Here is a 12293-nt window from a genome sequence, read left to right on the forward strand (position 1 = left end):
CTCTTCATACCGGTTTACAATCTGAAATCATCACCCCATAAGGACACACATTGCATGTGATACTGATGAAAGCATGTGTGAATGCAGTGAGAAAACACATTTGTTTAGTTTTTGAACTCCAAAATACAGTATGTTATACAAGAGATAACTTTCATGTGGTTACCCAATATTTCACAATAAATTAGTGCAATTTAAATGTCAGAAAAATACGTAAAATATACACACATCTGTGAACGCCGAGTCTAAAAACAATATTTCAGTATTTTACTACAGAAAAACACCCTCTTTAGTAAGTAGAACACGGAAGAAAATACGTTTCTACTGTGTGTGAAGTTGAGTATAGAGTTTTACCTTGTGCATATTAGTGTGCAAAGGTAGCCTGGCCATGCCAAACACCCCTACAGGAGCAAATTCATTTTGCGGCCACTGGAGGCGTCTAGATTTCTAGTGCTAGTTCAATGGTTCACATAAGAGTGTATTAAAATGACTGCTTGTGTGTGTCATTTGAGAACAAAATAACCTTTTTAGAAGAGAATACATTGTTTTGAGACATGAGCATTTTGCAGAGGTAGTGAGGAGTTTTGCCCGCTGTGTGTGAGGTATGGAGAATTGTGTGTAGAGTTTTGAGAATTCGACAACTGATTCCGAAAATTGTGTGTAAGAAATTGAGAAAAACTGTAATCCCTTTTCATTTCGAGACGATTCGAGCCAACACGGCCCCTTCTCTACCGGATTTTAATCTGGGGTGTACTCACTTTTGTTAGGTACATGTTCAAACATTAATGAGATTAATGAGTGATCAAGAAATTTAAGCGGTTAAATATGCTGTTAAAAGGTCACTAATCATTGTGTCAAAGTGACATTTCTGTAATGCTTTCCTATGAAAAGATATAGGCCTACTCACAAATCTGCTAAAACTGTGAGGGGTGTACTCACTTACGTGATATACTGTAAGTGTATATGTGTATATTGCCTTTTAGTTCTTTTGATTCTGTATTTAAAAAAATGTATAAGGACTGTGGTCAAAGTGTGATGATTCATAAGAAAAACATTGTTAAAAGCTGTCACGAGGTCACAGGACATTTTGTAGTATTGGACTTGGAAGTGTGTGTGTGTGTGTGTGCGTGCGTGCGTGCGTGCGTGCGTGCGTGCGTGCGTGCGTGCATGCTTGCTTGCTTGCTTGCTTGCATGCTGCTCAATTTTAATGATCACCTCAAACATGGTAAATACACACACTGTGATGACTCAGCAAGGCGTTTTGTCATATTTATGTTGGCTATAGAATACTTATGGCTTCCAGCCTGGAGGAAGATCTGACCTGTCCTGTGTGTATCGACTTCTTCAAAGACCCTGTCATTCTCTGCTGTAGTCACAGTGTTTGTAAGGACTGTATAGAGAAGGCATGGGAAGGGAAACGTGTCAGAGAATGCCCAGTCTGCAAGACGAGATCGTCAAAAACTCCTCTTCACCCAAATTTGGCTTTGAGGAGCCTGTGTGAGACTTTCCTACGTGAGAAAGGTCAAACAGGCCTCTGCCAAAAGCACAAGAGGAAACTGGAGTTGTTCTGCAGAGAAGACCAGCAGCTGGTGTGTCTGGTGTGTCGAGACTCAAAGCTGCATAGAGATCACCACTTCAGCCCTGCAGATGAGGTGGCCTCTGAAAGAAAGGTACGAATATTTAGGCCTACCCCTAGTGTGTGTGTGTGTGTGTGTGTGTGTGTGTGTGTGTGTGTGTGTGTGTGTGTGTGTGTGTGTGTGTGTGTGTGTGTGTGTGTGTGTGTGTGTGTGTGTGTGTGTGTTTTGTGATTGTGCTGTGTTCCCATGTGATTGCTGTGAGTATGGGGTGGGCGATATACATCGTCTGCGAAATTATTGTGAATGTTGTTTTGACGATGAGTAAAGAGTAAAGCTACTTTCACATTTGCTTCTCGCTCACTCGCCTATTCGCCACTCGCGCACGGAACGTTCGGTAAACGTTCCTGCGGGTTTAACTGCCAATGCAAAAAGCGAGGAGTATCGAACTCTGCATTCTAATTGGTTACTCGCCTCGCTCAAAGTTAAAATATTTTCAACTCAGAATCAAAATTCGGGGGCGCGGCTTTGCACAAATGCACTATCTCCAGTCCAGAGTTTATAATAAATAGTTGGGAATCATACGCAAGTAATAGACAGCACAAATGTATCTGTACATTTGTGCTGTCTATTATTTGTGTATGATTCCCTACTAATTTCACCTATAGGTTATTACATTTATTATGCTGCCATGCTTTGTTATGTAGCCTAGTGTAGACATGCAATCATTTATGCAGACCATAGCTTCTTGGTATAGGCCTACACATTCATTTTACATACAAATGTTCTGGTCTTCACTGACCCTGCCAATCCTGTACTACAATTCAAACACAACACAATTCATACCACCCCCTCCTTTGGTAAATATTGTAAAAATATCGTTATTGTGAAAATCCATCGAAAAATTATCGAGGTGTTTTTTTTTGTTGCCCACATCGCCCATCCTTAATCACCACTATGTTCCATTCTCTCTCTCTCTCTCTCTCCCAGGAGGAGCTGAATGTCAAGCTGGATGCCCTGGAGAAGACGCTGGAGGTTTTTGCGAAAGAAAAACTCACCTGTGATGAAACAGCTGAACATATTAAGGTACGATTAAGGCTGATGCTGAATACTGAATAGATGATATTGTGTGGGTTTCATACAGTGCAGTAGCGCATATAGTGCACTAGTAGTGCACGGTAGTGCATATAGGCCTACAGCTCTGGCGAAAATTGAGAGACCACTTTGAAATTTTCAGTTTTGCTATGGATAGGTAAGTGTTTGATTAAAACAAACATTATTATTTCGTTCTATTAACTACCCACAACATTTCCTCTGAATTTTGAAAGAAAATATTGTCATAAACCATTTATTTGCAGAAAATCTTATTTTTTCAATATTTGATGGAATAAGCCGAATTTGTAGTCACAGCTTTCATGCATTTTGGTATGAGTACATTGGTCCTTAACATTATTCTTGGATGACTTAATTCCAGGCCTGGTGCAATAATTTAATATTATTATATGGTTGTGACGTCATCTGTCGAATGCTCCATTCATTTCAACGGGGCTCCCCAACGTTCGGACGTCTGTTATTTTTCGATAACGGACGGGTTGGTCTATAACAGACCGCTGTCAATGGCAACAAGACTTTTCACTGCTAAAGCGACTTTTCAACAAGACTCTAATCCGCTGCTGTGATAGACAGCACCCGTTGTCCTGGCTACCGCTGTCAATGGCAACAAGACGTTCACTGCTAAAGCCACTGGCTTGTATACAAGTCAGTGGCTAAAGCGAATGTTTCATATCACTCCGCAGGGGTCCGGTCTTTTGTCACTCTAATCAGCTGCTGTGATAGACAACACCTGTTGTCCTGGCTAGCCTACCTAGCTGTTGCCTAGCGGTGTTCCACAACGGCACTGTTTTGTTTTGCGCAGCAACAATCTTAACATTAAATAGGTCTAAAGAAATGTCCCCGTATGTGTGAATCATTTAAGTATATCCATATAATAAGCGGGTTAACTTTCGGCCAGTCGGTCGCTTTGTGGAATAGCAGCACTTCAGAGAGAACAAGACCCCTCCGCTCCGCGTCGGGGTCTAAAGATTCTCTCTGTCGTGCTGCTATTCCACGGTAGCGACCTTCTCGCCGAACGTTAACCCTTACTTAATAAGTTGCTGAGCTTGGTTTAATGACTTGTGACCATCCAGCTTCCTATTCATCACATTCCAAAGGTTTTCAAGGGGGTTTGGGCCTCGCGGTCCACCAGGGCCTCGTTTCCCGATAACGATGGTTCTTAGCCTTACATGTGTCGTTAACCAGTGATCCTACGAATGTTCTTAGATTTCCTACGACTGTTTCCCAAAGACACTCGTACATGAACGCGCGTGCACAGCCTCTAAGATCATTCGTAGCGTCGCTCTTAAGGATCGCTGTCCATTTATGTGGTGCTGAAGTGTCCTCGGAGTGAACTGCGCCGTCATCTGCTGCTAAACCATTTACAAAAAGTAAGGCGTGTGTAAGTGTCAAAAGTAGCTCTCCATAAAAGGTGGACTACATTTGTAGCAGTTTGCAACTATTGACAGGAGTTATTGTTGGCAAATGAAATAAAATGCACACAAACAATGAAATCATGCAAAACTCCCAACTGACGATAATAACCATGAGCTACGACGTTAAGACCCAGATAAAGCGCGTGCAGTTGGCTACTGCAGCTTTATTTAAGAAGACAAGTAGGCCTAGTTGGAGTTCCAAATTGGGATGCGCAAAGTTACAACATCAAGGCGTTCAATGCTTGACAACTGTCGGGAGCACGTCAGCATGCTGTTATGAAAAACAATGTCCATCAAAATTGACACATCCCCTCACTGCCTGTTTGTTATTGCTTAGCCTACTAGAGTCGGAATAGGGAGAACAGAGCTTGGCACATGTGGTGCGCAAAGTACCGCGCTCTCAAGGCTTTCACAACTGACATTTTTGCACGGCAGTCTGCTGTTATTAAAACAAAAAATCTACACGAATCCCCATCGCTGCCTTTTTTGTCATAGCTTACCCTTCGCCTACAACTATCATGTAGGCCTATTTTCTGCGTCGCCTTCCCTTTCTTAGGCTACTTGAAAATGAAAGAGGGTGCAACAACTCGCTGACCATTTTTCTTTTAAAAATATAGGCCCTAAAATAAATAAAGTTTCGGAAGTGGCCTTCCGACATCAACACTCTTGTCTGGTTGCCGAAGCCCCTTATTCATTTTGCCTTGTTCTTGTTCATGAAGCACCCACACAAATTATGATTGATCACAGTTTAATTATGCCCAGGTTTATCAAACACAGTCGAACTATTTTACTACCTGTTAAATATTTCCAAACACACTTTTATTTTATAGGCCTACACATCCACAATTAATGTTACCTTCTTATTTTCGTTACAGTGTCAACTGTGCTGCCATGATATTTACACTCCCGTCTTAAAACATCAACTTGAACCGCAAGTTTCCTCTTTTCCTGTGCGTGTCTCCACTGTGCCATGCCACTCGCGTCTTAAAACAGCAATCTTATGCGCAAGTTTCTTCTTTTCCCTTCATATCCTGTGGGTGTCTCCACTGTGCCATGATGGTTCTTTGGTAAGTTGGCTTTGGGAAACGCTCTGTGAGCTCTACGATGGTGTTACGTGTGAACTTAAGTAGCACGTAGAGTTAAGTAGTACTTAAGGCCCTTTCGGAAACGAGGCCCTGATCAATACCCTGACATGGTCAGCCCAAACGTCAGGCCCAAACCCCCTTGAAACCCTCTGGAATGTGATCAAGAGGATGGTCACAAGCCGTCAACCCAAGCTAAGCAACTTGAATTCTTACACCAGGTCTGGAATAAAGTAATCCAAGAACAATTTTAAAGACCAATGGAACACATACTACAGGCTTGTACGAAATTCCGAATTGAATTGAGAATGACCCCAAAATTCCAATTCAATTCTTGAATTTCAGTATGAACTGAATTGAAATTCCAAACAGGAAATGGAATTGTAATTAGAATGTGAATTGCAGGAAACTCAATTTCACAGAATTTAAATTCTAAGAAATTCAAAGCAATGACATAATACGGACACTAGGTGGTGGCAGGGATGGTCAGTATCTCGAATACTTCTAATAAAAATACATTTCGAAATAGAAAGGAGAATTTTGCATTTTGTATTTCATATCAGTGAATTACAAGTATTTGAATTTTGTATCAAAGTACTTTGCCCCCTGTATTTTGAAATAAAAGAAAATACAATAGCTTACTTTCTCCTGAACTATGGAATTACATAGTCAAAACACTAGATGGATCAAATAGTATGTAAGTGGAGCTTGCAGCTATATTCGAATGTACATGTGTTTGTCTGGGAAGGGGATGGGGGACTCAAGCTGACAATCCAAAGATTTACAGTTCAGGTGACATTGGCAGGTGACTACCTGACTACGAGTTATTAACGAATAACCAGCCTCAAAATTCTGAATTATTGAATATATGCTGTTGGATCGAAAATAATAATAATTGATAAAATACCACCGATAATTAAGCTGGCTTGCAGAGCAACGCCCAATTCTAGTAATCTCTAAGTCCTGTTTAGTTATTAAGCGGGCTTGCAGAGCAAGGCCCGATTCTAGTAATCTCTAAGTCCTGTTTCATTTCTTGGTTCTCTTGTGCAGGGCAGTAAAAATAGAAAATGGATCTCCTCCTAGGCCTTTCGAGATAGAGACACCGTTCAAACACTAAACACATCCCCAAAACGCAGAGCTACAACACTTTCAAGATGGCTGAATCCAAGATGGCTGAATTGTTTGGCCCATAACTTCTGACTGGGTGGATGGATTTTTTCCAACATTTCTTTTAGCTTTGTTTTCTCAATAGTACTTTGTTTCATCTCTGCCCCAAAAGGCAAGCCCGCTTCCAGCATTTTCTGTGACAATGCAATCTAGTTATTATTGGTTCTCTTGTGCAGGGCAATAAAAATAGAAAATGGATCTCCTCCTAGGCCTTTCGAGATAGAGACACCGTTCAAACACTAAAACGACCGGCTCGGCTTGGAGATGTCCGTGTCCGTGTCTCTTGTCGTTTTCCCGTTTTTGGCGATTTTGTGCAAGTTTGGGTCCCCATTGAAAACAATGGTAGAACCTTCATGAACCAAGGTTCCGCCACTCTAGAGATTAGAGTGTAGGAGGCTTTTTCGGTCATAAAACATCAACACTTTCACCTAGAAGTTTAGTTGACGCGTTGTTGGCGAGCTCTATGGGATGTCTACAAATTGTCAAAGTTTCATCTCCCAAGTCCCATTACTTTTTAAATGGCAGGTGTGTAAAAACGACAGGGCTGGGTCTATGGCGTTTCCCATTCTGTCTTGAAGTGCCTTTTTCAAGAGGTCAGCGCATGTCCCACAAGAGGTCCATTTGTGACTGAACCGTTTAACCTATAAACTTCATTCAAAGACTGTTAGAAAGATCACACGTATGACTCCGATCTGTAAGCAGGACACGTGCCAATTCCTTTTAGTTTTTTTTACAACGATGTTGTAAAGACAAAAAACTGTTTCTGATTCTGCCCTCTGCATTAGAGCACCGTACTAACTGCCATTCAGTCAATCAGAACAGGTGCTGCCAATAAAGGGTTCCATCTCAACGGTCACTTTCTCTCAACATTCTATTCTTAACGAGCACCTGCAACTACCATTCTAGAAGTCTATTGTTCAGCTCTTCAATGCAATGTGATATTGTCTAGCTGGAATGTTTAAGACAGCCAGCTGCTTGGCTCAATATACTTCTCACCAGCTCCTCCTCTTAATGCTGAATCCATGCATACCTCATATGTTAAATTTGGTTAAACTAATACAAAGTTATAGCAGTTTATATATTTTAGAGCGCCCCCCGCAGGCCATTTTGTTATCTGTGTGTTTGACACTCGAACCCAAATTGTTCTATAGACCCTAAACTTCAACCTGGGAGTGAAAACCAAACTTTAACACAAATTTGAAATGACTGAGAAAAAATGCACATGCCTACGACCTCACTAATGGGAATGCTGCTGGATTAGAGATATGGAGGTTGTGAGTTCAAATCCCACTTTAAGCCATGTTGATTTTCAAAATTGTATCATATGCAGTGTTCCTTAGCCAACGTAAAATGCCATGTATGTCATTTAGTATCAATGGCAAATGTGCTGGATTAGAGATATGGAGGTTGGGAGTTCGAATCCCACTCGAACCCATGTTGATTTTCAAAATTATATCATATGCAGTGTTCCTTAGCCAACTTCAAATACCATGTATTGTATGTCATTTAATATCAATGGCAAAGGGGCTGGATTACAGATATGGAGGTTGTGAGTTCGAATCCCACTCAGACCCATGTTGATTTTCAAAATTATATCATATGCAGTGTTCCTTAGCCAACTTAAAATACCATGTATGTCATTTAGTATATCCCCAAAACGCAGAGCTACAACACTTTCAAGATGGCTGAATCCAAGATGGCTGAATTGTTTGGCCCATAACTTCTGACTGGGTGGATGGATTTTTTCCAACATTTCTTTTAGCTTTGTTTTCTCAATAGTACTTTGTTTCTGTCCCAAAAGGCAAGCCTGCTTCCAGCATTTTCTGTGACAATGCAATCTAGTTGAAATTGCCATTCTAAGCACCAAAGGTGCAACCGAGATCATTTCTATTGCTGCACCATGCTTCACCCACAAGATTGCACTCTAAGGCCACAAATGGCGCATTAGTGACGCTTTGCAAGATATTAAATGGACATCATTTACAAGATACACGTACTTGTTTATTGAACTCATATGCAGACCTTGACATATCAGTGCCATTTAAAAAAAAAGTTAGTTGTGCCAAGTAGCCCATTGTTTATATAACCTTCTCCATAATTACAAGAACTGAACATTATTGTTTGTTCAATGACTGGAAATGATGATTGCACAGGAGTTTGTGTGGTTTTAAGTAGGCCTACCTTTTATTACTTAAGTGAATTGAATTGTTATTTTTGGTCATGCCATACAAGCCATTGTTTGTGTAGCAAAGGGAAATTGAGTTTCCCTGCCAAGACATGAACCGAACCACTACACCAAATAGCCAGACTCATTTGCATGGAAGTCAGGACACACCCACATACCTAGTGATGGTCACAGTTTCTGTTGTATTTTATGTATTTGAAAATGGGTATTTTGATTATTAATACAGTTACTGTTATGTATTTTGTAACATATTTGTAACATTTTAGAGCTGGGTATTTTGTATTGTATTTGGAAATACATTTAGTTGTGTCTTTGCCCATCCCTGGGTGGTGGTGTAGATTAAAATTCAAAGAAACTCAAAGTTATGACAAAATAGGAACACTGGATGGTGCTATATATTTATCGGTGTGTGTCTATTCCGGCACTACAAGGTGAGTGGGAAAAGTGAATTATAGGTCACCTGTTGGGCTGCTTCCTAGCAGTGCTATAGTATTTAGGTGGGCATTATTTGACTTTCAGGTTTTTTTACCTTCCATTTTGAGTTACTGTAGTTCTCTATTTGCTCTAGACCATAGATGGTATATTTACATACATTTTTGGTATAAAAATAAGAACTGTGAAAGTCATCTGTAGGCCCTGCATTACACTAATTATTATACATGCAAATACTGAAAATCACAATGGGGGCCTGCGTGGTTTATACAACATTTACTTGTCACATTTATATCATTTTGAATGCTGATTTGTAGTTAAATTTATTAGCAATATTTTTGTTAACACTATTGTACTTAGTTACACTGTTATTGTTGTATTTTATTATTTTGAAAACACAAAGTTGTGTGCTCATCCACTTTCTGAATTGCAGTGAGTTTCAATTCCATTTTGAATTCCATTTCCTGTAATTCAAATTCAGTTCAATTCAACATCCTGTAGGGGTGGAGTGAATTAAATTCAAATTCAATTCCACTTCCTGAATTTAATTAAATTCAGAAATTCTGAATTTCGTACAAGCCTGACATACTAAAATGCATGAAAGCTGTGACTACTGTAAAAGGCAGGCTTATTCCACCAAATATTGATTTCTGAACTCTTCCTAAGTTAATACATTACTATTATGTTGTTTTCAAGTTAATATCAACTTGTTTTCTTTGACTTTTTTTGAGATTTGGAAATATTGCGTCGTATTTGTTATTTTGACTATTTGAGATTTTCTGCAAATAAATGATCTAAATGTCAATGTTTTCTTTCGAAATTCGGAGGAAATATTGTTGGTAGTTTATAGACTGAAATGACAATGTTTGTTTTACCCAAACACATATCTATCCATAGCAAACTCAGAAAAACTGAACATTTCGAAGTGGTCTCTCAATTTTTGCCAGAGTTGTATATCGTTTCCTGTCCCAATCTTCACTGTCTTCGTCATAGTGAAGGGAAGAGGCCCATCACAAAATGAGGTGTCCTCATACAGTTAGAGATATCCACCAATTAAATCTATAACTATTCATCTGTTCTAGACTCAAGCTGTGAACACTGAGAGGCAGATCACGCAGGAGTTTGAGAAACTTCACCAGTTTCTACGAGATGAAGAGGCAGACAGGATAGCTGCACTGAGAGAGGAAGAGGAGCAGAAGAGTCAGATGATGAAGGAGAAGATTGAAGAGATGAGCAGAGATATCGCATCTCTTTCAGAAACAATCAGAGGCATAGAGGAGGAGATGAAAGCCGATGATGTCACATTTTTACAGGTGAGCACAATCCAAGTCAAAAATAAAGGCACGCACACACACACACACTCACACGCACATGATCTCTATAAACCTTTCCAACCCTAGTTGGCATCGGCACTTGTTGTTCTGTACATTTTCTGTGCACTTTGTATCTACAAGTGTTGTATGCTATGATTTTGTCCTCAATTGTAATTTCCTTTGGATAAAAGGGACTGCCAAATGCACTGCAATGTACTGTAATGTAATTGGATGAAAAGTAAAGACTTGATAACAAATGAATGCATGTGTATGAACCTTCAACACACAAGTGCAAACAGTCTCAGATACAATGTTTGTAAAATAATCTGAAATATTTCTCAAAATCTCCACAGAACTACAAGAGCACAGTGTCAAGGTGAGTGTTGTGCCTCCTGTCTCTCTAGCATCTGTGATTCTGAACCTACGTGTACACCCACAGCAACACTGACTCTGAATGTTATTCCAGAGCCCAGTGCACACTGCAGGATCCAGAGAGGCTTTCAGGAGCTCTGATCAATGTGGCAAAGCACCTGGGCAACCTGAAGTTCAGAGTCTGGGAAAAGATGCAGGAGATTGTTCAATACAGTGAGTACACCAACACACTCACACTCACACTCACACTCACACACACACGCACACGCACACATGCACAGAGGTTCAGGTGACCACCATTCACATCCCAAACACACACCACTCAGTGATCAGCTCATGTGTGTGTTCTTCCTCTCTGCAGCTCCTGTCACTTTGGATCCCAACACTGCAGCTGATAATCTCATCCTGTCTGAGGATCTGACCAGTGTGAGAGGTGGTTATGTGATACAGCAGCTTCCTGATAACCCAGAGAGATTTGATAAGTATGTCAGTGTGCTGGGCTCTGAGGGCTTTAACTCAGGGACACACTGCTGGGATGTGGAGGTTGGGGAGAACACATGGTGGCAAGTGGGTGTGATGACAGAGTCTCTCCAGAGGAAGGGAGACTACTATAATTTGAGTGGAGTGTTTTATGTGGGATATCATGAGAATGATGATGAGGACGCTAATAACGATGATAATGGTGATGATGATAATAATGGTGATGATGATGATCATGACGATGGTGATGAGTATGTGTATGACACATATGCCCCACCACAGCCATCTACTCGCCTCACTGTGAAGCAAAAACTGCAGAGGATCAGAGTGCAGCTGGACTGGCACAGGGGAAAGCTGACATTATCTGACCCTGATAATATCACACACCTACACACCTTCAGACACACTTTCACTGAGAGAGTATTTCCATACTTTTGTAGTTCCCTTCCTCTTAGGGTGCTACCAATGAAGGTCTCAGTAAGACTAGACCAGTAGAGTTAAGTTAGAGTTTCATATTATTGAATTGTGTCCTAAGGAGGATCAGAGTGTAGTTGGACAGGGACAGAGGAAAGCTGTCATTCACTTAAGCAGATCCTAGGATCCACTTGCATTTTGTGAATTGAATAAATAATTCCTATACAGTATGAGAGGAGTTGTATTTTGTATTTTCGTTGTGATGGAAATACTTATTCATAAATGGAAATAACTACATATATGTCAGATCCACTCTAGTCAAAAATGATACGGGAAACAGAGATATATTTCAGAAGCTTTATTTCTGAATGCATACATTTGTGTTTGGGGGTATGGCTCTGTTCGGAGGAAGTTCCCCGGCTTCTCCATGAGCTCCATGGAAGCCAATACAGGGAACAGCAGCATCCTCAGGTGGTGTGCCTTCCATTTAGCTGGAAAGGCAAAATACCCCTTAGAACAGAGCAAGCAACAACAACAACATGACATTGTTTGACAACGATTAGTCTGGTGGAGCAGGGGAGGTGGTGGGAGCAAAACAAGCAGCAAAAAGCAATGACAGGAAAACAAATTCGGTAGTTTAAATAAAGCGCGCCATATGTCAGTGTAACCAAGTGGAACTTTGGATGTTACTTTTCCTAAAATAATGATCCTCAAATTGATACTTGTAATTGCATGACTACGCCACTGGG

At 40.5% G+C, this 12293-nt stretch overlaps 1 pseudogene; it reads left to right on the forward strand.

Annotated features, from left to right (window-relative positions):
- Positions 1-1289: 1289 nt before the first annotated feature.
- Positions 1290-11784, forward strand: LOC134467497 (E3 ubiquitin-protein ligase TRIM35-like; annotated as a pseudogene).
- Positions 11785-12293: the final 509 nt, after the last annotated feature.

The sequence above is a fragment of the Engraulis encrasicolus genome, chromosome 17 (genome assembly GCF_034702125.1).
Source record: "Engraulis encrasicolus isolate BLACKSEA-1 chromosome 17, IST_EnEncr_1.0, whole genome shotgun sequence".
Lineage (NCBI taxonomy): Eukaryota > Metazoa > Chordata > Actinopteri > Clupeiformes > Engraulidae > Engraulis > Engraulis encrasicolus.